At 39.8% G+C, this 27,795-nt stretch overlaps 1 protein-coding gene across 1 annotated transcript in view; it reads right to left on the bottom strand.

Moving 5' to 3' along the window:
• The window catches only part of UGP (UDP-glucose pyrophosphorylase), a 443,603-nt gene that overhangs the window by 1,517 nt on the left and 414,291 nt on the right, over positions 1–27,795 (bottom strand). The gene's annotated exons all lie outside the window — the stretch shown is intronic.

The raw sequence follows: 27,795 nt of genomic DNA, 5'->3' as shown, positions 1-27,795 counted from the left end.
CTTTTTAACGTTACTAGGTGCAATCAATGAATATATTAGAAATCAAACTAGACTGATGAAACTTCCTACTCTAATAATGGGAAGACAATCTTTGAATCTCATCAGAAAAGAAACGGCTTTTTGATATACAGTATATCAAGTAAGACATTGTCTATTAAAAGACCAAGATCAGAATGCACTTGCTGTTTATAGTTAAATGATTCTGAACTTCAGTGAAAATCCACAATTCTAAGTTTTATGAACTTTTGGTAGAATTGAGAAACTAATGCCCAAGAATAATTCCAGTTTGTCATGTCTACTCTGGTTCAAATCCTTTCACAGGACTAAACTGAAAACGAAGTTCATTTGGCATTCTAACAATATGAGTGGATGAACTCCAACTCAAAGTAGTTCGACAATACCATATTAATTGGCAAACTGTAATCAGAAATGACCAGTTTATAATTCAACTAATTCAGGCGTACTCTCAAAATACGAGTCATGTCGATGCAAGAAGTTATTTTTCATGGTAATCTGACAAACATCATCGCAAAGATTCGTTCCTATATTAATCGTCAGGATAACACAACTATGCCCTGCAGTGTCATTTAAAAGACTCGTGCACAACAAGGATTCATACCCACCAGACAGTAAATAAAGATTTGCATACTTCTATGTCTGGAGACCGTGGTAATTAACAAAATATAATTTATTCTATTTTGGAATACGTTGACATTGCTGGGAAACGCCCTGAGTGGAATTTTTTTTATCTCGGGGCGAACTATTGACGAACAGAAGAGTGATTGATCTCTTCTGTTCGTCAATAGTGACAATCCAATTTTTTATGTACACGAATAATTTCTGTTTCTAATGATTCTGATTAAATTTTGCAATGGGAAGGTTGATTTTTATTATTGTTTCTTCAGATATAATCCAGAATACGTTCTTTTGAGAAGTATATCTAAAAACACCACGAGTGGGGAACCTGCAGTCGATAATACCACAGTACTTGGCAAAGTATGAGCTAAAATAACCAATGTTTCTACTCAAGTGTGCCATAAAACTAGTGGTAGTCTCATTAAAATACAATGGAGAAAGTCGATCCATGACCCAAAAGGAAGGGATAAATTTGCTATTTATAATCTGGGAATACAATATTTAATATTCGCATCATCCTGAAAATATGTCTTAATCATCAAGGAGATGTAATTTTTTTTTCGTTTCCAGATCGCTGTAACACACAGAACTGGAGTCTCTTCGTATTCTTCAAGTCAATGGATACCCTTTGGCAGAAGGACGACATGTACTGAAGAAGTCTGATTTCAACAGGGTGATAAGATAATCTCTGCGTGTCAATGACAGTAACCAATTGGCTGTCTTACTACGCACATAATTGAAAGAGATTCTAGTATTCAGTGAGGCCATACGGTGCAAGGAAGCTGGTGTTTCAATTTCTCCATGGAGGCACCTTATTGTAATGCCTAACACTTGCTTACTAGGAAAAAAACTTCCTACAATTCGCTTCACTTTGGGGGAATTTCCTTTAACTGTCTCTTTATAAACCTCAATCCTATAATCGCTGAGATCTTAATAAACACAAAATTTATTGTGTTGCTTCAAAGAAACACTTCAGTCTCTTTATTTCATTAAAGGCACCTACGTATTCTATGATTCGCGTTTAAGAAACGGGACGTAAAGCTGAGAAATTCCTAGTAATCAAAGCGATGCTTTCTTTGAAATAACTAATTTCTCTTGTGAGCTATTGTTTTTAAAATATCACAACGGCTGCTCTTAAGATCGAAACCGTTGACAAGGTTAAACGACAGCTTTTTTTTATTGGAACCTATAGTGCCGTGCTTCGGTTGAGAAGACGAAAGAAGATATCTGTTGACATTAGACTTGAATTTCTGTGGAAAGTTGTTCCAGAAAACGGCAGTTGAATGAATAAACGAAAAATTTAAATTATCGTGTACTCATTTACAATTCAAAATGAACTAATTTAGGCGTACCCTCAGAATATGGAGAAAGTCGACGCATGAGCTAATGCTTTTCTTCATGGTAATTAGTCACAAATGTGACGACCATCGTCTCAAATTATGGCTCCTGTATATGTGCAATTAACAGCATATCTCAGACTTACTCTGTTGTAGATGAATCTGATTCGATAAATGAGCAGGTGCTGCTGCTCTTCAATATTATTCCCATTGACAGAACGATGCAAATCAGCAAAGATCACATATTTATCCAATCGTGCTGTAAGATTAGGTAATTAAAGTCATTTTTTAATATGGTTCTGATTTATAAATTTTCTGTTTATACTCCCAAACAACAACAACATAAGATGAGTTCACAATAGAGACACTTTTTTAAGGTCTTAAACTGATCAATCATTCTCCACACAGATGTAAAAAGACTTCCGCTTCCAAAACGTTGTACCTTACAGAGCTGGAGTCTCTTTGTATTCTTCAAGTCAACAGATATCATTAGTTCCTTTTGGTGCAACGAAATCATGTACTGAAGGTGTTACCTGACATTGATTTGAACAGTGGATAATTATTTCTGTAACTCATGTACCATGGATGTGCTTCGGCACCGGGAATGGTAGGTTTAAGGAGCTTTGAATGGAATGTAACTCATGTACCGTCCAAGCAGTCTTACTACAAAGAAATTTGTATTCCTCTGTGCTGTAATCAATCTAATGTCTTTCTGATGAAAATGCCTACAATTTACCTTTCTCCCAAAGTTAGAAGTTGTACAGTTTCGGTAGAATCAGAGGGAATGAATTCAGAATTTTACTGCCCCATTATAAATTTAACCTTATAGTATTATCTGTTCATTATAACATTTGTCTTTTCAAAAAAAGGGGGAAGTTATCTGTCCGGCAGAAATTATTGTATTAATACTGAGAACAATAAAGAAAAGCAACAGATTAGCTTTCTCCCTTTGGAACAACGCATTTTTTCCAGTTTTCAAAACTATAATACCACAACAACAGCTCTCAAGAAGAGAACGAATAATGAAGAAAAGGTCCTCAGCTCAATTATGAAAGGCTAACATTGAAGTCTAAACAGACTGGATGCATTACTGATATAAAAACCCTGTCCCTAGATTTAGGTCAAAACCGCTTTAAATTAACGACATTAGCTGAACAGCAACCAAATTATCCCCAACCCTTAAGGGAATGAACATAATGAACTTAAAGAGAAGTGTTCGGACATTTACAAATAGCAAACGTAAACTGCACCTTTATGAGTTCAGGATTTCTTGTCATCTGACCTTCTGCCAACAACGTCTGTATTGCATTATATGGTCCAACGAAATTCACCTTTAATACGCATAATTGTGTTCTGTGAGCCAAAAGAAAGCTCTGCAAATTAATTACTAATACAGTTGTTTAAAATATAAGGCATTCCACTTTCAAAACTGGACCGCATTTTATTTGAGTCAATATTCAACGGGGAGAACATTTTATGATAAATAAAGAAATCAGGCTTCCTACGCTATTCATAATTCCATTGATTCAATGGGACGATATTTTCATTATATTTGTGCCCATCTAATTTGAAGACCCACAATGAAACCTGCTTATTAACATTCGCATACTTTTACGCCATTTTGTTTTATTAACATTCGGTACATTTAAGATTTTTTAATTTCTCTTGAGATGTAAAATTTTTATCCATTATTATGTTCAGCAGATAACTTGAGGAAGTGAAAATGCCCTTCTGTTCTCATTACTGTTTAGCGAATCACTGATAAGGGCCTCGGTAGCGTAGTGCGTAAGGCACTACGCTTGCTGCTGAAGCGACCTGAGTTCAAATCCCACTCGGTGGAGTGGAATTTTTTTCTCTTGTCGTTTTCGCGGTACCGAGTTAGTCGATCTCGGGTCTAGGCTTTGAGGGGGGTTTTCCCCCCTCACTCACCCAAATCGACCTTTGGACAGACACCTACATCTGCTCCAACTAAAAATATATGCAAATGAGGGTAACTTACAGGTGAACTTGTAATGACAATGATTAGATTACAGCCAACACTCATCGCATCGAAGCACACGCTCTTTGAGGAGACCAGGGTTCAAGTCCCTGACTGTTAAATACGGTCGATCTGCCAACCCGCACTGGACCAGCGTGGCAGATCATGGTCCATTTCCCTCAACATGAATTGCTGAGGAGGCTTCCTGGTCGCAGTTCATCTTTACGATCTTCCTTATTTAGAACAGCGAATCTGCCAATTCGGTGTGCATGTCGAAAGGGATACGTTAAAAAAATAACTCTTTATGATTCCATACGTATCGGTATGGGGGGGGGGGGCTAAGAAGAATGTATTACAGGGATGGTCCTCTCACGAAATCGACAAAGTTTTTTTTCAAACAAAATGATTTAAAGTTAGATAATTTAAATAATGATTATTAGTCATAAATAAAGCATTATGTCAACAGCATTACCTGCTGCTTACAGAAGACAATAAAGAAAAGTAAATGTCTTTGAAGTCTCTGGTGTCAAATGAGTTACTGAGAAAAAAAAACAAAACTGTAGTATCGCAGAAATCGTTAATATATTAGTCGAACTGATAAAAGAACTATCATTGACTTCCGCTAAGGGTGAACCTAATTGAACCACACGTTTACAAATTTCCGGGATATCTGCTAGAAAAAAGTTACCAAGATTCTGAAACTGCACTCTCATAAATTCAAGAATTGTTGCTCTCCGATCAAGAAATCTGCTTCAATTTCGTTGTCAATGGAGCTCACTTTTATCTTCATGGTACTGTTAGAATAAGAAATATAGTTTGGGACAAAGAAAATCCACACGAAGTAACTGACAAACAATTACATGATGAGAAGATAACAGAATGTTACGATTTCTCAACCACCTCCTAATTGAATTGTGGTTTTTGAAAAATTTTCCTAATGGGCGTATATATGCGTACAAGTTGTAAAGTGCTCATTCTCGATTAATGACAGACATGGGAGGGATTGCAGTAGGTTATCTTTCGACAGGGTGCAGGAACTATGTCTCTCACATCCATACCATTTAATTACCGGGATGATTTGCATCTACAGCCTCTATCAAAGAATACTGCAGAAATTCCTCCAACCTCTAAGACAATGGCGATGTTTCGTGGCAATTAACCGGCTATGGAGAACCGATGGGGCAACTCTACATATTTACTGGAGAAACACGGCAGATCCTTTGAAACAATGTGAACCTCACGCAGTCCAGTTGAACCTTGTTGAATACTGACTAAGGGAAGGAGGTCATCCAACAGATTGTTGGATAAATAAAGAGGACAATCAAAGAGTTTCAAGACCAGCTTTTCTCCCGCTGTTCATGGTTTCGTGACGCGAATCGCGGATGTTATTAATTCAGGGGGGACGGCATGCTTATAAAGGTACAGCTCACTATGAAACAATAACATTTTTTTGAAGGAATTTATGACCATTAAAGTTAAGCCTTATTTATCTCTTGATATATAAAGGCCTCTCAGAAGATGGTGCCCATAAACGGCCTTTCATGTGTGTATATACATATACACATATAATTATCTAAAAGGTACAAATTTTTGTATAAATAAATTAATTTTAAATGCAAAAAAAAAGTATCTTGTAAAGGCACATTTCGATCTTTGGTTTACTGATGAGAAAATGGGGAGGAACTGCCCATAGTGGACCAAATATTAGAGGGTCGTACTCAGCGGTCCAGTTAGCCCATGTTAAATGAGAATCTGAAAGACATCGCCAATCCATAAAGGTAGTTCGAAGTGAGTAACTATAGAGAGGTCAATTGGACTACTGGTAGTAGGGAAAATAATGAAGATAATCATTAGGATTGCAATACAGGTCATCTAGATAAAACAATTTAATGTTTTTATGTAGCAAACAGACGTAAATTGTAATCTTGTACCTGTTTCATAGGCCGGCCTCCGTAGCCCTTCCCTTGAACCCCCTCCTTAGCAGGGATTCAATCCTTTGACTACTAAATACGGTCGCACTGGACCAGCGTGGCAGATTATGGTCCATTTGCCTCAATATGAAAAAAGATAAATTGTACTGGCTGCAGTTTACCTTTTTCCTTTACATCTTGTTATAACTGTATCAGAGAGGAGATATTAAAGTGAATGAAATTAAATTTCACGGTATTTGTGTCAAAAATCAGAGTTTTTATTACCGAAGGAGCTGGAAAATCTTTAAAGATCTCCAAATACAATTTAAGAAGGCATGTATACACAGTTTTCCGATATTTAAAAGAGTTAACCAGCCGAATTGGCGCGCACATAAAATAATAATAATAAGTAGAAATCAAGAAATTATCGGTTAGTTAATGCCAAGAAAAAATTATGTTAGAAACGCATCTATTCCTACAAGACTGAAACAGAGCCATTCATAACAAAATAAATTTCTCCTTTCTAGTAAGAAGGTTAACGATTTCATACGTACAGCCAGGGTAGGGAACACTTCTAACGGGATCTGACAAAAATTAAAATGGGCATATTTATCGAGTCAGAAAATGGATCGTTTCGATTGACTAATACTACAGTGCAGAGAAAAACAACAGGCGGTTTAAGGTCAATCACTAGAGCTAACTACTCGATGTTAATGCTAGGGACCTACGGAGTATTAGGTCCTCCTTTTGCCCTCAGTACAGCAGCTATCCGACGAGGCATTGATTCAACAAGATGTCGGAAGCGTTCGGGAGGTATGGCCAACCAAGTTACGTGTAATGCGGTCAGCAATGCAGGTATGGAGGTGACTGGTGTATCCAGACGCCTGATATGCCTTTCCATAGTGTCCCACAAGCGCTCTGTGGGATTGATATCGGTGGAGTTCGGTGGCCAGTCAGTGGATATGCTGGAAGTCAGAACGTGTTCCTTAAACCATTCCTGCACAAAAAGTTCCTGATGGCTCGGCGCATTGTCATCTTGGAAGACACCATCGCAATTCGGGAAAAAGTGTAACATAGCGGGGTGTACACAGTCAGCAAGCAGTTGGTGATAGCGGAGACCTCTAATACGTTGTTCCACATGCACCAGAGGTCCATGTTCCTGCCAGTGAAATATGCCCAACACCATACAACCGCCTCCACCGGCCTGGCCTGCACTTTTAATACCATGCATGATGGATCAAAAGCTTTACGTTGTTGATCCCAAATCCGTACACAACCATCCACGGTGTGGAGTAAATAACGCGACTCATCCGACCAGCGCACCTTCTTCCAATCTTCTAATGTCCAACTTGCATGCTCTTTACAACAGGCGAGTCTTTTACGCCGATGATCTTGGTAAGGAGAGGATGCCGTAGGGGTCGTCTGCTGGTATAGTCCATACGTGCGAGCGTGCGACGCATGGTCATGCCAGATATTGTTCCGGGTTGGCCCATGTTGTATTGGGTAGTCAACACTTGAACAGTGCTGCGCCTGTACGAGTCGTCGGACCCGGCGCTCACCTCTAACATCAACCTTTCGCTGGCCTTTTCAGTTTTGCCGTAGGGTCGTTGTTTGACCATTTTGACGCCAGTCCTGGTACACTTTAACTACGGTGAATTTCGAACACTCCACCAGTTCAGTCGTTTGGGAAATCGAAGCACCAACTCGTCGAGCTCCCACAATCTGTCCTTTATCAAAGTCCGATAAATCCTTCCTTTTACCCATCACGCTCGGAATTTTACTACTTACTGAACCACTGACACCTTACCTATGCTACGTAGGTCGACTAACTGCGGAGTCTCGTATCTCATGTGGCCATCGGGTCGCATTCACTTTTCATAAGGGTGGTCATAATTCAGTGATCACTCAGTGTATATCGCTGTATCAACATTGTTTCTACAAAAATAACCCCCTGACGCGCTTTATTTCCTTAGTATCGCTTTCAAATGTCAGGTAAAAATTAGATGTACTAATACACTATCCAGAAAGATCCCTCATTGCTATTTGCAGATCCCTCTGTGGATCTGCGAACAGCAAATATTGAAAATAACATTTTTGGTACCCATCAGATCCGTTCATAGCCTCCCAACTAGAAAACCCGTCTGGGATTAAAACTTATCTAAAGAATGTACCGTTTCTGTGACCCAAAAATGTCCTAAACTGCAAATTTCAAAATGTTTCTCAAAGTCTGTATTACAGCTTCTTCTAGAGGAGCAGTGATATGAATCCCGTGAATCACCATATTTCGAGATCTCTTATTTGTTTTGCTTTTTGGTTCAGATTTGGTGTCGTAACATAGAAATATAAAACAAACTATTTAGCCCCACCTCATTCAGTTCGCAATTTTTTTTTTGTAAAATTTCACTGAGTTGGGATCGAAATAATCGAAATTCCCTCACCTAATACATCTCCGCCTTTTGTTGACAACAAATATTATCAGGGTTCTACTGTAAACTGACTTAAACTGACTCCAACAGCTAACTGTTTAATATAACATATAACCTTTTTAACATAACATATTGCGCTTTATTTTTCTCGCTCTTGAAATAAATCGGTTTACATGTTTCCGAAGTACATCGATGACATTTGTAGACTAAACCGAGGACGGGGAGAAACTTTCCCATTAGGAAAATGTAGTTCCTGAAGCAGAATTTAAATTTATAAATCACAAGAAACTGTTACTTCGCTCAAATTCAAAACAGTTCTATCCGAGTGTGACAACAAAAGGTCTCTGAACCTTTTTTTATGACACTTGAGCTAAAATGACCTAAAAATAAGCGAAGTAGACCCAGATGTATTTTGATTTAATTAACCTGTAAGTAGTATCTGATTTACCTTAAATTTTTGACCATTTATACAGACTATTTTTCAAATTTTCATTTACTATTATTTTTTTATAAAGTCTGAGTCAAAAATGCAAGTCAAGAATCGAATTAAAACAAAGGATTTGAGCTCGTACATTATTTCATTCAGCAAATCTGATAAAATGACAATTTACAATATCCGATTATTTTTAAAATATTCCTGTCATGCGCATTTCGCCAAGATCTGTTTCAGTTTCCTCGACTTTCTCCACAAATATTCTGTCCAACGAAACAAGGTTCGTTAAAAATCATTGAGAAACTTCTCGAGAAAATTCAATGATACCACTTTCTGATAACGTATCGCTACCAGCTGCGAACATCAGTTCAGCCTCCATTACAGTAGCAGCTTCAACTGCAATAAGTGGCAAAGCTTTGGAGATCTCCAAATTGCATTTGGAGATCTCCGAAGAATTTGAACAATTTTTGAAGAATGCGTGAATCTGCCAATGTGATATGCATGTCAAAAGGAATTATGTATCTTGCCCAATAACTGTTTGTTTACTTGCTTCTGGATTATCTGAAGTAAGGGATAAAAAAAAAAATTGGAAACATTATCGATTATTTACAGACCAAGTAAAAAAGGTACACTATATTACGCATACTGTATTAATCATGACTGTCCGCCCGTCCGCATGTAACAATTCAACTACAGTGGACTGATTTCTATGAACTTTTAGATTTGGATCTCAAGAAAGATCCATCGAGGACCAATAAAATAGGACTAATAAAAATTCAAATTGTTCTTAAACAAAATTTATAATTATGCCTATATATATATATATATATATATTTATTTATGTTTCGGATGTTTGAGCATTATTCGATAAGGAAAGCTGAAATGTACACCAAATTTTCAGCATGTGTTTTATTGATCCCTGGGAAAGCATCGATGAGGTCTTTACCACCCGGTATGGGAAGGACGGTGATTGATTACACCAACTGTGCAAACCACGAGGGCTATCTGTTTCGTATTTATTGAAATGTAGCGCAATGTGTACATTAGATCTGCTTTTTATGTAGTGTGACACTTGGATGTGAAGAGGCATAAACAGCACTATTTGTGAGAAACTTTCATTTTATGAATTCATTGTTAATGGTAAATAAAACTGGAATGGACTTACATTTCGTGTTGGAAAATGAAAATAATAACGTAGCAGAAATAAAAGTTAATGAATCATAGCTACACATGATTCTCTTAGTGAGAAAATTTCGTATGAGACTGGAGTAAATCTTAAAGGCCTTTCAATCGAGGTGGCCGATCTCAGGTGGTAGAGTAGGATTTTCTTCCAAAGTCATTCTAGATTTTTCAGCACGTACATTAGGTAAATCGCCCATGGAAACATTGCGGACAGAATGTACCCCTTCATCTGATATATCTTCACAACACTGCCAAATATTTTTCAACTCTCAAGCCTACAGCAGATAAAAAGCCTTGTATAACCCCTAATCCCTACCCTTGAGATCAGTACTTATCGAAGAAGATTTTAAGGCCTTCAAGAGCTTATCTAATTTTCAAAAAGGTCCAAATCTAGACCTATTTAAACGAGCTGCAAGTTGCATATCACAGAGGACCCATGATACGCACTTTTCTTGTTACAGGAGAGTTTAAGTATTCATTGATGGCTACCCGAAATGAAATGAAAATATTAATGAAATTAAAATATTATGAAATCTGGACAGGTGGTGATGGTTTTTATTCATATTTAGAATGTTCCTCGACTTTTACGAGTACATATACTCTTTAGTGAGTCCGCAGAAAGAGTACCAACTGCAATAACTGGCAACTCTTCAGAGATCTCCAAATATAATTTCAAGAAGAATGCATCCATAGACGCTTCTGCAATATTCCAAACAGCGACTCTTCAATTCGACGTGCATATCGAAAAGAATTAAGTACGCTTCCCGGGAGCTGTTTACTTGCTTCTAGATTATCGGAGGTAAGAAGTAATACCAAGTTATCGATTACTTGTGGACCGATCAGAAAGGTGAGCTATAACTGTCTTGTTTGCACTTTTTTTGAAATAAAACTTTAAAATGAAAATGTAGAAAAGGAACAATTTTGTAATAAATTTCCCACTTATGATTCTTCGACAAACTTTAAGGTTCTTGTACTCAAGAAGCTGTAGAGAATCCATATTGGACCCCGTCCTACTTGGAATGAGATTCCATGGTAAGTAGAACAGACTAGAAAAAATGCTCCTGAGAATAAGGAATATATATTAGATACAGTGGCTGCAGAGAAAGGTTTTCTTGTTTTGAGATTACCTCCGTATCAGTGCGATATCAATGCAAGTGAATATGTTTAGCAGGCAATTTGTAATGGCCAGACGACTGGGTCAGAGCATATCAGAAATGGCAAGGCAGAAATGGGATGCTAACGGTCAGCCGTGGTATATATATATATATATATACACCGATGAGCCAAAATATTATGACCACCTACCTAATATGAAGTTGATCCTCCACGTGCAGCCAAAACAGCTCGTACAGGGCGAGGCATGGACGCTACAAGATTTCTAAATGTGTTTTGTGGTATCTGGTACCAACACATAACCAGCATATCCGTTAACTCCTGTAAGGTTCGTGGTTGAGACGCCGCAGATCGAAGTTGCTGTTCCAACACAAACCACAGATGCTCGATGGGATTGATGTCTGCAGAATTTGGAGGCCAGGGTAATACCTGGAAGTGTTCCTCATGTTCCGCGAACTAGTCTCAAACAATCCGGACGGTGTGGCATGGCGCATTATCCTGCTGAAAGACGGCACCGCCAGAGGTGAAGACCGTTGACATGAAAGGGTGTACCTTGTTAGCAATGATGTTTAGATAAAAAAACTATTAAATTTATGCCACCCGAATAATTAAATTCATCTGTGGTGCTGTGTCTTATGTCTATTAATTGCGTGTGTCCTATGGTCGATTTGTCTGTTTACTGGACGAAAATCCCAGTTTTCTGTGGCAAAAAACGTTGCTATCTACGCCTGAGATCGACTAACTCAGCCACGGAGTGAAAAAAGCCCATTAAAGTTGCTCGCGTTATCGACGGGATTCGAACCCGGGCCTTTTCCACCCGGTGTGACGGTGACGATACCACTGTGCTACCGCGCATTTTTTTTTTTTTTTCATTTATTTACACATCCAAATATTATGTACAATTTCAAGAAACATAAACAATAATCTATATACAATTTTATGTACATTTTCATTCTCATATATATTTTGTTCACAATACAGTTGAGGAAACACAGTACAAAACACGTGTGTGTGTGTGTGTGTCCTGGTATCAAGGGTGGCCCCTAGGCATAGCCCATCTCCACCTAATGGATCTGTATTGAATGTAGGACCTCTGCAAAGGAGCAGCCAATACCTGTGCAGCTGCTGTCTGGTGCCTGTCCCCAGGCGCGAGTAGCCAGGCCTGGTTTTTTTTTTTTAAACCTTTTACATGCCAAAGTGCACGAAATCCCGCACCCACTGGAGGTAGTGCAATACCAGTGGGTGCCCGCTATCCCGCTCACAGGCTGCCCAGGCCTAGAGCCCGCAAAAAAAAAAAAAAAAAAAAAAGGCTGGAGCTCCAAAAACCCATTGAAGTCACACAGCCAAGACAAACATTTTTAAAGAGAGCTGTAGTTATCAGTAGCATTATATATCAGTTATCCTATTAAGTTTAGCATTAACAAGGAAATAAACTGTTAACATTGATCACTATTTACATTACAGTGAGATTTACCACTCTCTCTGTTTGACAGTTCTAGCAACAGAATTTGAAAATTATTTACGGTCGTTTTACAGCAACATTAGTTGTTACTTACCAATAGTTACATGTATTTCCGTTTTATACAATGGTAAAGACTGTCCAGTAGTCTAACTGTTCGGGAAATATAGTCTCATTTAATTTCTTCCCCGGTAGAATCTGAGCTTGTAGAGTAGGGCTATAGAAGTTCCTCAAGGCGATTTCCATGTAGATAGTTCACATATTACTCCTGAGCTTTAGGCAGGAGAGGAAGTTCCCAGCATGCATTAAAGCACTCGCAGTAACACTAGCGTTCTTGCAGAAGGTTTTTCTATACGTGTAGCATTACATCAGTCAGAGAGCAGAAATTGGAGTTTTTTGTGTTCAATTGGCTTGATGGCATTTCAGATTATTGCAGGATTCATCCTATGGGGAGAAGATCTTATTTTATTTATTTTTTTTCTTTTTAAATAAGATTTCATGAGAGAGAAGCGTGTTGGGGTGCGCAGAAGTATGGGTATTCTTAACTGTACGTTAAGCAATTATTTACAATTCTTCGAGGTTAGCTTCCTAATAATTTAGGCCCGTTTATACACAAAGCTTCTTGGAATCCCATCCAGCATCACTTAGAGGAGAAAGGGGTCCACCTGTTATTTCCTGTTGCGTTGATGGCTATCTTCCTATATGTTCTTCCCAAAAGTGAGTTAATCTGGATCATTATGACACCACAGTCGAGTTTCTAGCCGCAAGTCTTTTCTTGAAAACTGCCGCAGAGAACTGTTGAAATGTAGTGAAGACATCAGAATTTTCGATGAGCAAATGTACATTATTTTCTGAGAGATTATTTATTTTACTCAGCAGTACCTGTCTTTCATTCGAATAATCATTACATTCAAAGAGAACGTGGTGCCATGTCTCAGATGCTCCGCAGTGACAGAAAGGATCAGGCTCAAGGCTCCTTTCGAAAAGTTTAGCCCTGAGCGATCCGTGGCCAGTCATTAAATATGATGTAGTCATGCTAAGCACAAACCATTTTGAGACTGTGGGTACTGATGCGAATTCAACATTTGAAATGTATCTTCATGTAACCTCACCGTGTTCACTTTCAGCCCATCTTTGCTGCCAAACAGCGGTGAGTTCCTTCCAGAGTCTTCGTTTTTCCTCTTTTATTCTGTTCGTAGGGTCTGTTACAATATTGAAAATATTTACAGAAATTCCTTTTTTGAGATTGTAGATCATACCCCTGTAGGAGATATAAAGGTCCAGAGGCAGGGTTCCTGCTAGAACTTGTAGGGCATTATTCGACACCGTCCGAGGAGCTTGTAGAAGTGTGAGCAACACCGAACGCTGTAATGAAAGAAGTTTAGTCCTGGTCTTAGTTTTTGAGACCCTCCAGAACCAAACACCTGCTGCGTACGCAGCAATTGGTAGGAAGATAGTCTTATAGTATAAAGACAACGTCTTTTTGCTGAGGCCCCATTCTTTTCTGGAAATCCTTGCAATTCCAGCCGTGAAGTGTTTTTTAATTTTCTCAGAAATTTTGGATACGTGAGTATGAAAGTTTAGTTTGTCATCGATTGTAAGTCCCAAGTACTTGGTGCTGGATACGTAGGGGATTTGTGAGCCATTTAGGATAACTCTGGGAGGTCTGCCATAATTGAATTGCTTTCGAAAAACCATGAAATTAGTTTTTGTAGGGGAAATTTTGAGCTTATTTAGATTGGCCCAGTTGAATAAATCATCCAATATTGTTTGAATCTTTTGTTCTAAGATTGTTCTCGACATACCAGTAACGCCAACCGCCAAGTCGTCTGCATATGCAATTTTTTTGCAATCTCCATTTTTCTTTGTCAGCCATTGGTCTAAGACTGCATTCCAGAGGAGAGGCCCCAGGACTGAACCCTGCGGACACCCTCTGGAAGCAGTCGTGCTGTAAGTCAGGTGTTTGGCACAAACCTTGATCTGTCTGTCTTGAAAGTATGATCTCATAATTTGGTAGATATGATTATCACACATGGCTGAACGTAGCGACCCGAGGGCGCTCTCCCACCAGAGGGAGTCGAATGCGCCCTCGAAGTCCACGAACACCACCATGACATACTTGCTGTGAAAATCCTGGATGTATTTCAGAAGAGAAATTATAGCATCTTCGGTCGAGTGACCCTTTTTGAATCCGTGTTGATGATCTGAGCACAATTGCTGGTCCGATAACATGCTTGCAATTCTGGGAGAAATTAATCTCTCAAAAAGTTTCCCTAAGTTAGCCAGGAGGGATATTGGTCTGTACGCCCTTGGATTTGTTTTGACTTTTCCAGGTTTATATAAAATTTTCAGTAGAGCTAGTTTCCAGGGTTTGGGAAAAAGTCCTTCGAGGAAGCATTTATTGTACATATTCAGTAGGATATTGGGAAACAGTTTAAAAAATTTCACAATTACCAAATTCTCTAGCAAGTCAATGCCAGGGCATTTTTTCTTATTGAGTTTAGCAGTAGCAGCTCCTAGTTCCACGAGAGTGAAAAGGCAAACATCGGTAGATCCAACATAATTCTAGTTTTTCCTCCTGATCTCTGCCTGTTCTGGAGTATCACAGTGAGGTAGATCCTTTGGAAACAAATTATCAACGATCGTTCCGACAGTAGAGTGCCAGTCTGTTGTTTCTAGGTTATTACTAATTACAGTCTGATAGATATCTCCACTTATCTGTTTATTCCTCATTATTTTATATATGATCCCCCAGGGGTTGGTATTCCCAACATCTTTGACCAAGTTTTGCCAGCAGGTCCTCTTACTTTCAGATATGGCTCGATGGAATAATTTTCTTTTCTCTCTATAACTGTTTTTCAGCCTTTCAACGTCGTCGTTAGAAAGATGTCTACTACGCTGATATAAGCGTCTGGCTTGTTGAGTTTGAAGCCTCAAAGCAGAAAGCTGAGCGTTCCACCATGGCACTGAAGGCTTTCTTATATGTTTCCTTTTACTTGAGTTTGACATAGCTATATATAGATGTTGCTGAACAGTGTCTACATATTCTGAAGCCGATAGTTGGTTTAATGCTTCAGCATCCTCTCCATTAAATACTGTACGCAGATAATCCTCGAATTTTTTCCAGTTGACTTTATCCGTACGGTATCCTCTTAAGTCATGGACAGTCAAGTCATTGTGTTGGGAGTTCTTTGATATGTTGAACGTGATAGCCCTGTGATCGCTGTTCACCAAGGAGGGTTTCACGTCCCAGTTTCCAGTTTTGTCATCCACCCTTATGGAAGTAAGTGTGACGTCAATGTTTGATTCTCCGTTGGTAGTGGAGAAAGTAAATGGTTTATTTTGTACATTTTTAATACAAAGGCTGTGAGCCATAATTAAATTTTCAAATTGGGCTCCCCGAGGATCAGTGAAGCCACTGTTCCAGAACGTCGATTTGGCGTTCAGGTCCGCCGCCATCACCAAGTTATTATTTGCGAATTTATCACAGATCTTGTCCAGTAGGTGCAATGCTATATGCACATCTTCTGAGGGGGGACAGTATAGTGAAGTTAGGTAGAAAGAGATGGAACTAGAGGACACGAGGATACAGGTAGCATTCGCTGAGCATTCTCCTGTAATCGCAGTAATAACTAGTTCGTTATTAAACACAACAATTGCAGTTTTGGGTGGAGGATCACAAGTTGCTATGATTCTAGTGGAATTGGGGTAGCCCATGATTTTATGCGCAGTTCCACCTACTTGGGATGAATAATATGGTTCCTGTAGACAGACAATATCGTAGTTATGTTCTATGGCTACGTTTCTGATCTCATCAGCTGCGGCTCGAGAGCGCTGTGCGTTTATTTGTAAAATTCTAATTGTGTCTGTATTTTGAGAGTAGCCAAAGTTATTTCTGCTTGTAGTTGTATTATCCATCAACGATACGCTTATTTGCTGGTTCCATCGCTTTTAAAAACTCGGGGCACTTTCCATCCCTGACTGAGTGATTGGAGTCCTTGTTCTTGCGTTTACAGTTTATGCATTTTGGTGATTCTTCTCTGTTGGGGCACTCTGCGAAGATGTGACCCCCATTGGCACAGTGACTACATGACACGGTTTTATGAGAGCAATTTTGTGCAGAGTGCCCGTAGGCCAGGCACCTGAAACATTTGTTAACTACGGTGAATTTTCTGAACGTATGCGATGTGAAGCCTAAATATATTCGATTGTTTTGAAGTAAACAGTGGAGAAGTTGAGGATTGAATCCAATCACCCAGTTAGTAATACTGTTTCCAGAACCTGAGCTGAACCTAAATGTTGTACCCTCGTTTACCTCCTGTTGTGAGAAGGAATAATCTTTTAAATTTTTATGATACAGGTCGTCCAAGCTATCTGCCTTACTATTGTGCTACCGCGCAGACTGATGTTTAGATAGGAGGTCGACACATGGATGACTGGATCCAGGGTATCCCAGCAGAACATCGCCCAAAGCATGACACCGCCGCCATCAGCTTGGTTTCGTTACACGGTGCATCCAGGCGATATCACTACCCCAGGCAAACGACGCACATGTACCCGGCCGTCCACATGGTGCAACAAGAAACATTTTTTTTGTTAGTTGTTGGCGCATCAGCTTCTGTGGCCATAATGTACCTCCCAAAGTTTTTGCAATTTACTCTGATCCAAGCCCGAGGCGGGATTCGAACCCGCGACCTTTGGGTTGCCAGGCAGACACTTTACCCACCTGGCTAGCTCGGTCGGCACACACACACACAGGAAACATGATTCATCGGACCAGACGACTTTCTTCTAATCACTCAAGGTCCAGGTCCGGTTCAACGCCGGTGAACCGTGGTTAGCATGGGCACTCGGAGGGGCTTGCGGCTACGCAGCCCCATTTTCAGCAGGGTTCGATTTACTGTGTGTTGCGACACATTACTCCCATCAACAGCATTCCAATTACTGGCGAGTTGCGCCACAATCGCCCTTATGTTGCCACGTACCATCCGGGTGAGCCTTCGCTCACTTCGAGCATCGATGAACCTTGGTCATCCAACATCTCGCTGGCGGTTCGTGGATTTTCCCTCCTCGGGCCACTTTCGGTAGGTACTAACCACGGCTGACTGTGAGCATCCCACCAGCCCTGCCGTTTCGGATATGCTCTGACCAAGTCGACTGGCCATTACAATTTGGCCGTTGTCAAACTCACTTAAGTCTTTCCCATCTGAAGACCAAGAGTAATAACACTGATTAACAGAGCTCAGTATCGGGTGTTTTTTATACCGTGTCCCGACCCGCGCACGCGCCGTTGTTCACCTGCAGTTGCTTCGATTTGCATAACGACTCTCTGGTCATAATGTTTTGGCTCATTGGTGTATATGAATTACTTTATTTCCTCAGTGTCCCTTCGAAATCTTAATTGGCATTGCCAACACTCTGTGAAGCCTTTTTATACACAATTATGATCCCAGCAACCGGAAGTTAGCGTACAGATTTCTTTACGAAAGATTTTTTTCCTTCCATCTGCTTTTTGCAGTTTTTCAAAACAAATATTTCTAAGTTTTCTTATACACGCGCGTGCTGCTTGCAGATCAATATCTTATTACAAAACAAAACTACTTTTTGAATGAATCCTTATGACAATTTCAAGCCGATATCGACAATGAAACCTGAATTTATGGTCTCTTCCCAACCTAATCAATACCCCATGGGGGAACATCAGAGAGAGAGAGCGAGCATGATGGTTGGCATTATTTCGGAACTAAACTTCTGGGCTAACTGCAGTTGGAGGATCCAGGTCCCAAGCCTTTGGGCCAATCCAGTCCTTCAGGCTACCCCCAAACCTGTTAAAGTTATCCGATCGGTTCTTATCCGTGCAAATGCTGCAGTACATACTCCTTGGATGGCAACCTGTACAAGTTCGCATTGGATAAAAAATACAGGCAGAATTTACTCCATCGACTTCCTTCTCAGGACCACGTCACAGGACATTAGAATCTGCTCCCGAGGACCTATCCATCACTGCCATGGATTCCTCACTACTTTGTTCCAACTTTCTGCGCCTGCTCAGATGACCCCAGCACTGTTAAAGGACTGCTCCCTGGAGAATAATTTAACTTGATAACATACTGTTGTGTAAATATTTTTCAGTGTTTAAACCTACACTTGTATAATTAGCAATAATATTGTTTTTTTCTCCTATCTCATCCTTGTTTATTACATTGTATTAGCCTTTACTGCAAACCCCTGGCTTGTAGCCGTGAAGGGTATTGTGTACGGCGTGTGCCTTTTGTATGCAGTAAAGAGTTCTTCTTCTTCATTTCTTGCCTCACGGGTTGAGGCAAGAAATGAAGAAGATGCTCTTCGTCTTCTTGCCTGAAGCATGAAGAACATGAAGAGCATGAAGATGAAGATGCTCTTCATCTTCATGCTCTCATTTCTTGCCTCACCCCTTGAGGTAAGAAGCGTTTCCCTGCCTCTTCGCTGATCTTATGAGGGTTTTTCAGCAGGCATGCCATGAAGAAATTTCAAATGATTTCCAAAATATACTTCATGGAATTTCGGCAAATACATTTATGCATTAAAGTTAAGGAGGCTACGCATCTTTAGATTGGAGGTGGGTGGTGCCTCATAATTTTCCTCCTCAAAACAATTCTGAGTACGTTCTGAAAGGATCTGATAATTTTCTTGATATCTTCGATTTCCAAAAGTCGTTCAACCAACTGAACTCTATGAAGAAGAAGGGTGCTACCATCCATAAAATAGTTGTGTATACCGATCGACTATACCTAAGAACAGTCTCGCACATTGCTCAAAAGTTTTATCAGCAATCGCCGCGAAGTGAAGGTTCAGTCCCCAAAGGTATGGAGAGGATGATGTGTGGCCTCACCATTATTTCTCAACCACATTCCCTTTTCTATAGTTTGGAGAGCAGGTGGTGGACTTATATCAGCCCACCGTGGTCTCTGCACATGTAACACCGTTGAGGATCATTATTCAGACTGAATTTTGACTCCATTATTCAGTGGAGAAACCCAAGACTGGCTCTCTTCTGGAAATGGTTTAGAGAAATGTAAGTTGCAGATTTCCTAGAATAGAGTACTCCTTTGTTTAAATCAGCGATCCTCTATACCTTTCTAAAGTACGACATCGGCCGATGAGAACTCAATGAAAGTTGGAGTGCAGATACTTTTCTGTTGCATTCAGCTGTTAAAGCCACATATTGATAGCATTCCGATAGCATCCTTCAACCTTTCCTGGGGTTGCACATTCTTGTCACCTGGGATTGTTTCCAAAGTCTTTAAAAAAACTCATTCGTATACATTGGAGAACCTAGCAAAGGCACCCAAACCTCCACCTGTGGCTGGCCTATCTGCATTCTAAAGCCTCTTTATTATTGACAGTACAATATGTCACCCACTTAACATCTGCACACGACTGTATATATAACTGTTGTAATACGAGTTTTCAGATGGGACACGAGGAATTTCTTCAACTTTAAGTGAGCCACGCTATCAAATAAGGCTGGAAAACGGTCCATTACAGAACTGCGTAATTCTTCAGTGGTACTGAAGCCTTGCTGGGCCTAATTAACGATTACTGGTTTATTAATAATAAGTATATTAATTATTCTGCAAAACACCTGTCTTGGAGGAGGGACTGGATTTACCTCCACGTATATATCAAACATTTCGCCTCCAGACATAAGGAAATTTCAGTTGCGTAATATTGAAGACTGAAGACAGCATTCCCCCCCACCAACTAAGAGATTTTCCTTTTCAAGACAATCTGAAGTCTCATTCCACCTACTTAATTATTCAACAATAATGAACTCGCTTCATCAGTGCCGAAGTCCACTTATCTTTCTGCAACTAGACGTAGATGACAGACAGAGCAATCCCCTTGAGAAAGGCTTCGTATTCGTGGAGAAGACGATGCCTTTGTTATTTAACAATGACTGTCTCTAGGGCAACGGCTACCGAGTTAGCAATGTTAAACGACTCAAGCCACGTTTCCCTGTTGACAGAGCAGTAATACTTTAGATAAGCTGTTCTAATTGGCCCATTATTCAACTAACACGAACTAGACTCGGGAGCGAAAAAGTGTTGGAACATCTCTGCACAGTAGAAGCGGCCGGGGATGGGAGGGAGGGAGGAAGGAAGGCGAATTATTGACTGGTTATACCCGTTGTTTACTTTTTTACTGCATTATTAAAGTCGTAATCGATTGTGACGCAGCGCTGCCAATAAAGGAGTCCAGCGAGCAATTTTAGCGAAGAGGGCGCTTCGTCTACTTTGAAATGCATCAGCCGAGGCTTGTTTATGTGGAAAAAATCTTTTTTCCTGTTCGGAAATGTTGGCTTGACCCAGTTAAAGATTACGGAGCTCTCATCGCCGTTCATGTCATTCCCTTCAAGCAGTTTCAAAGTTTCGATTAAGTCATCCCTGTTCTATTTAAAGTTTTTAAATTACGCAGCCTTCACTTCTTATTATTTCTACCAACCCTTTCATCAATAACGATACTTCAAAAGACGGTGCACACAACGATCGCAATCCTTAGCAGAAGAGCTTCATTTTCATAGTAGCGCGAGCCCAGTTAGGGCCGGATTAAAAAAAAAAAGTACGGGGACATTTAAAAGTGCCTCTGAAATCAGCAGAGATTATAATAAGCGTGTAGCAATCGCGCATAAACAGAACGATGGCGTAATTATTCGGAATATACGTGGCAAAACCCACGTGGTGATTAACTTCGAGTCCCTCTTTTGCACAAATGATTGCAGTCGCTAAAGAGAAATTCTGCCTTAATTTTAAATGAATGAAAATTACTGTATGTCTTGTGATGGAGAAAGACACTGAAGGACTTCAAGATTTTGTGGATTGGGTACAGAGATTAAGGAAATGGTTTATCGGAGCTGATTGAAAAACTACATTCAACGCGTCGCCATCCACAAACATTTCTAAATCTTATTGATCAACCGAAAACAGGTGAATTATCACCGACTGTCACGATCGTTAACTGCTGATGAAATCCCAAACGTTTTATACATGGACGAGTTCAATTTCTGAAGAACAACTTCCTCTCATAAGACTCGAGCTCATTCACCATTTTGGAAATTTCCAGAAGGTGGGGAAAGAATTTCAAAATAGAGACGGGGACACGCTATCTGTAGAACTGGGTATATTTAAGTCAAATAAGATACAACAGGAAGGAATGGTTAGATACCGATATATAGTACTCTAATACGAACCTAGAACTTTAATTCAAAACCATGGAAAAATTGCAAAAAGGAGGGTTTGCAACTCAAAGATTTTTTAAAGGATAAAATGAAAACGACTTGCCGATGAATTATGATCAACTTCAATAACAGTTTCACGCAGCAGATTATTAAATTAATTATTTTTGAATTTCGCTTTATTTTGATCTTCTGAATGTGAGACATTTTGTCTCCTGCACTGGCAGCACGATCGGATGCGAATAACGAGCTTCAACGCGCGCGCGCGCGAGAGAGCGAGAGGTTGTTTTATTGGTGAAGTTAAACATACGCCTCTGCCTTCACCTAATCTGAGAAAATCGTTTGGCCATGAATATTTCATGCATCCCCAGGCCTTGGTGGAATCAGTAGATCCTCGCCAGATAAGCCCCAAGTCATCAAACCCGTGACACCAAACTCCCCGTTTGTCCTATCGACCCCTTCCAAAAGACCTCTTTAGTGGCGGGAGCGAGGACATTTCCCGCACTGCTTACACAGTCCCACACGGTGGTGACACAGCTTTTATATCTACTTTTTTTTGTGCCATCAGAGCTGCCCTCAGTCTGTTTATTCATCCGCTACTGATAATCCTACAGAAGGCAAATATTTGTCAAACCCGATCTTAGATGAAAGAACAGCCATTATGTAATGCATTTTATGCGAATAAATGGTGCCACTGCACGGTAGTCAAGGTTATCTAAATATTTACATCGTTATCTAAATATTTTCTCCGATATTTATACACGTGTTGCAGAAAGAGGACATTAATCACCCATATGGAATGGGTTTAAACTGCAGTTTAAAGTCTAAAAAATTTAAACGAAACAAAAGGTCAAAGAAATCCAATGAGTAAAATCGATCAGAGCCACGAAGTGTAAATATAATGTATAAAAATCACGATCTTCATTTCAGTTACTTCAGTGTTAGAATGCGTTGTTGTTAGAAAGGCCTGGAACAGCACGAACTGTTGAGTTGTAAAAATGCAAGGAAGACATCCATTGAATATTAATGGAAAGCTGCTCAATGAGATGGAATACGAAATGCTGTTCGGAGTGTAGTGGAATCCTAATAAGCTGCTTGGAGAAGTCGGAAAAACTATTTTCAGCATAATCAAATGCATTCCCAACTGCACGTTGAAAACTTCGACCAAAACTTGACGCAGAATGTAACGGGATTCATGTTGTCCCTAGCAGGACTCTGAACGGATGGAAAAAACTGGGTTTGATTCCCATGGAGACGATTTTTATGGACTTTTTCACGCTGGAAAGGAGAGGAAACGGTCCATCAGGAAAAGTTTAGTATTCTGGAGAGGGGCAGTCGGAGTAGTCCTCAAAGTTGGGAGAAGAATTCTCTAGTAGCATGGATGTTTCTGAAATTAGTCCCGCAACTATCTGGGAATCCATAAGCCCAGAGAGTCGGCGAACGCCCATTGCATTTGCTAATGCTGTCTTTCAGCTTTGAGGGGACAGGTTGGATTTCCAATTGGCCCACTTCAGTAACCAATATTCAGATACGATCAGAGGCTTTTTGGTCGTCGGGGTGGCCGAAGCCCATACTTCCGACGCGTACAATAATGGCGGGTAGACAATGATTCTAATTTATTTCTTAATGATTCTAGAATTTTTAATATACAGCAGATTTTGTTTTTGTTCTCCAACGCAAACTCAAGGCCGTGAGGCGAGTTTATCCAACTGAATGCTAAAACGCACGATATGAAGAACGTTACACTCAAGTCAGAGGACGCAGTTGCAACAGGGATTTTGGTGTTACCAAAAGTTGGAACGATTGTTGTAGGATTTGTGTTCAGTGAGAATATCAGCAGCTTGGTCTTATCGGGTTTGATTGTCAGGCTGAAGTGCTGAAGAATGGATGAAATTTTCATTAGATTATTAGTTATTAGTAATGTGGTCAAGATGAGGCGGAGACTAGGTTAATTTGGGTTGGAATCATAAGGTCATCAACGTAGAAGATGATTTTTCGGTTATTCCACACTAGTACAGCTACTATTGTCGTGAATATCAATTCAGAGAGGATACCACCCTGGGATACTCCAACAGTAACAGTCCTCCTATAGCATCTTCCTCCTGTTTCAAGTTCAGCAACCTCTTACCAAGGAGAGCAGAGAGAAAGCACAGAGTTATTGGGTCTCGGCCGAGCGTTGCAAGTTTATGCAGTTCGATCGAAACCACATTAATACATTATTTGTACTCTATACTTGACATTAGCTGATTTCGATTGTTTAGAATTAGTCTGCGATGGCAGAAGCCATGAGGCATCAAGATACTGTCTTTAAACTGCTTTCCTTTTATAATCAGCGGTCAACGTTTTTAGGGAAATTACGTATTAACCTGTTTTGCCAGATGATTTTTCATCTCGAAAATCAGACTAATATAAATAAAAGTTTCCTGTAATTTTAAGTTTAAGGTAAGAAATACCATGCGACCTTCTCACGAGGCATATAAACTGGACCACCCTTTGCTCAAATGCGAGGGCTACGCTGAACAAAACGAAGTCATCAAGATATCTACGACACCTTCCACGAAAGTATGGTGACATCGCTGTTTGTTATTCGTTTGAAAAAAGGCTTCGTTGAATTCCACCGACAGCTGAAGGATTGGGATTAATGCATTGTGAGTTAAGATAGTTTCCTTTTTAAAGGCTATTTCCCTTAAGACTGCTTTTAACTTATCAAAGAACAAGAATTGGGCGGTTTCTCCTGGAGATATATTTAGTATTTCTGTCTGTGGGTGGATAACTTGTCGATTTCTTAATCGTCCTGAGTGAGCTCCATCCTACAATGTTTATGACTGCTGCTTTCGTCATTTATTGTACTGGGTGAGCTCCATCCTAAAATGTTTTATGGCTGCTGGTTCCGTCATTTGTTGTGCTGCATTCGAGAATAAAGTTTATTTTCTTGACTTTATAGACCTTAAACGGATTACTCCAAATAAAAAGTATATCGAAATTAATGCGATTCAAATAATAACATTGGCCAACAAAAATATTTTTGTGCCTTAGGAGTAAAAGTTTCAGAATAAAGGTTATTGACCAGCTGATTCTAAAAATTCTAAAATTATCGCTCTATCCTGTCTCCACTGAAATTTTAGCAACTTAACGAATGGCCAATTTCGAATATTTAGATTTCCCAGGTAGTAACATCCTGAGATTTGAGATGCAAGTATATGGATCCCAAGATTTTCCAATCATCAACGCCGTCCTTCCCAAACACTCGGGTGGAAAAGACCTGAGTTCGAGTCCCGTCGATGATATGAGGAATTTTTTTGGATCTTCTTAACAAAGTGGCTGAGTTAGTCGGTCTCAGGCGAGGTAGCATGGTTTTTTCTCTCAAAAACTCGTGCTTTTCATCCAGAAAACAGCAAATCGACCAAAGAACACGAGCGATTTACAGACAGAATACATGGAGCAATACGGACTCAGTCGCTGATGCACCTAAAACTCCAAAACAACAACAGCTACCACTGAGGTTTTGTTTTAAGCGGTAGCTCTACACAGGTTCTTGCACACACGTACCAGAAATTGTCAGGGTGATTCCTGTAATACGTATAACTTGGTACAACGGATCAGGGTCACCTTCCAGTACTGTACCAAGTTATACGTAATACAGGTAAACAAAAACCCGTATATCTAGAAATTGTGAAGTAATGTGACGTTTTAAGAATTACACCCAGATCACTGAATTATGACCACCCCATCGGTAATGTCGCGTAGCTCGTAGTATAAAAAGCCGAACATCTTCGTACGCATCTCTGTTGGACCTCTGAGATCTTCGATGTCTGACAGACAGATTCATAATAAGAACTTTCAATAAAGCCACCAAGAAACGGACTTGCCTACAAATTTCTATCTACGAAAATTCATGGTATGAAATAAAGTCACTACTTGGGTAACTAAGAGTAGCTTAAAAAAGTATAACAAGACCAGTTTTGATACAACTTTAGGCATATCGAGAAGTTAGTGGACGCATTCTTGCTAGAATTAGTTTGGTGAAGCATTCCTCTGATGAGATCGTTAAGAAAGTAATCTCATTCTGTACAGATGAAGTATTCTGGCAACCAAGGATATCTCATGAATATAATTCTTCATTCATTTTTAAGATCCTGATGGACAAATGCTAATGCAAGCTACATTTCCAGTCCATTATGTTTATTTCCTGCAGAAAGATGGGAAACATTTGTGCCTTTCCCGTAATTTTAAGTATCCACCCAATGCATCTCCGAGTCCGCAGAGAGCGCTGCTTTCCATTTTTCGTTTAAATCACGCGCACTTAAAATATAATCCGTGTGGGTGCATTTCCTCAGGCTTCAATGGAAATAAAATCCGAGTCGCATACGGAGGAATAGAAGTACGAGACCAGTGCCACCACTTAAAGAAACAGCATCGTCAGCACCGGATCGGATCGCATTTTACCATTTCGTTTCTATTTACAATATTGCCAGCGATACGATGAAATGAGACGTGTTGCGCGTGGTCAGCACAACAGGAGCTCCCCCAAACTGTTATCGTGTTCTTTAATGGACAGATAAAACTTCCTTTCGTTTTACTGAGAAAGTAAAATGCAGAAACAAAAACGTTTTTCGGTTATGAACTGTTCCAAACACTACCAACATCGCCAAAAACGTTTTCAGAATAACTTGATAATTATGGTTGCATTACTGACAGCACTTGCACATTTTTCCCCTCAGGGTTGCACTTGAAGGCGTTACCTTGAAAGACTTTTGGAGATGCCCTAACTTTCATCCAATGGACAGTTATTCTTGTTGCATAAGACTGCTGAGGGGTTGACCTTTCGTACCGATCTTGGCAACATCGGCAGGAGTTTTTATTTTTTGTCCTTGACATTCTTTGAGCCCATTCCAGACAGTTGCTTCGAGAGATGTAACTGCGTGCCAAGTTTATTCGTATCATCAACCCAGTGCCATCAGTGCAGGCATTTCCAATGTCGCCAATATGTAAACTGCACGTCCTTCAAAATAGTCACTCTTGTCGGGTATCGGTACTCTCTATTTCAAAACATGTGGCGCCATCTTCCGCCACGATACAAACTACTGGACCAGGAGTGGGCAATTAATCTAAATCGGGGAAAGAGATGAGGAATATTTAGTACTTATCACAGGCTGGAATGTTCCATGTGAAAAATTCTACAGTTCATAAATTTTCGATAATCTTTGAATTATCGGACAATCATTCCTCATCCGTATTTATGACCCATGACCAGCAATGCCATATTAGCAATTTAAAGTGTGAAAACTGGAACCCCGAACTTTCCCTCCTTTATTTTTAAGCAGCTATGGTAAAATAATTCTTAAAAATATATATAATTTGATGGTTTTTCAGCCGAAACCTGAAAAAAAATCATCCAAATAAACTCCATGGACCATGGAGACAGTCTACAAATATTATTCCAAGAGCGTCATGTCCTCCATATAATACTTCAAGACTAGTAATCTGCTAAACCGATGGTTACTACTGGCTACTTTTCTGGATCAACTACGTGATTCCATCTTCAGACCAAAACTTTGGATTCATTCATGCAGCAACAAAAACAGAAGTTGAAAAACGCCTAAGTTATCGGCAATAACACATTCGATGATTAATTTGAAAGTTACTGGAAACCCAACACAAGGGGTTTCCAGTAACTGAGCTAACACAATTCTTATGTTTTTCAGGTAACTAAATGATCTTTCTCTTTGGACGGAAAACCTTTGATTTCCCTCATGATCGCTTTCCCATTGAACCTTTAGGAAAATGACCTATTAAACGATTCGAAAAATACAGTCAGGGTCAGATTATGACATGAAAAAAACAAAGGAGGGCTGACGCCCAAGCCCATGGAACTTTTCAATCTGGCTTTTGTCACGTCAAACTACAAGACCAAGGATGGACAATTATTTCCACTCAGGGAAATCTGAATGGAGTAATCTAATTAATGAAATTATAGTTGTACCTTGCTCATTTCCACCTATCATTCGCTCTCTAGTTTCAGTCTCTCCAACTCACTTTCTGAGAGTGCGCTATTACATCCTTAACAAAAGAAAAAAAGAACTTTCTTCAGGCGACAGAGACAAATG

Source organism: Mastigoproctus giganteus, chromosome 6, assembly GCF_048544385.1.
Source record: "Mastigoproctus giganteus isolate SK-2022 chromosome 6, ASM4854438v1, whole genome shotgun sequence".
NCBI classification, from domain to species: domain Eukaryota; kingdom Metazoa; phylum Arthropoda; class Arachnida; order Uropygi; family Thelyphonidae; genus Mastigoproctus; species Mastigoproctus giganteus.
This window is presented reverse-complemented; position numbering and strand designations above follow the sequence as displayed.